This window comes from Neopelma chrysocephalum, unplaced genomic scaffold (assembly GCF_003984885.1).
Source record: "Neopelma chrysocephalum unplaced genomic scaffold, ASM398488v2 Primary Assembly neopelma1_330, whole genome shotgun sequence".
In the NCBI taxonomy this organism is placed as follows: domain Eukaryota; kingdom Metazoa; phylum Chordata; class Aves; order Passeriformes; family Pipridae; genus Neopelma; species Neopelma chrysocephalum.
In genome coordinates, this window is record NW_020897993.1 from 13,205 (window position 1) to 13,534 (window position 330).

Consider the following 330-nt stretch of genomic DNA (forward strand, 5'->3'; position numbering starts at 1 on the left):
GGAAGGTCTGGATGAGGAAGGAGAAGACGTGGCACTTGGTGGTGTCCTCAAGCTCTTGGATCATGTCCACCAGGGACATCAGGACTGGGAGACAACCAGAGGGTGAATCCTTGGAACTCACAGAGGAGGGGAACAGGATGGGTAAGGAAATCACCACTAGTTCCTAAGAGGTAGGAAAAGGCACATCCCAAAGGGATACGGGGCCACCAACCTTAGGAAAGCCCGGGAGAAGTGGTGGAGTCCCCATTCCTGGAGGGATTTAAGGAAAAATGTTGGGAGTCCTCATCCCTGGAGGGATTTAAGGGAGAAGTGGTGGAGTCCCCATCCCTG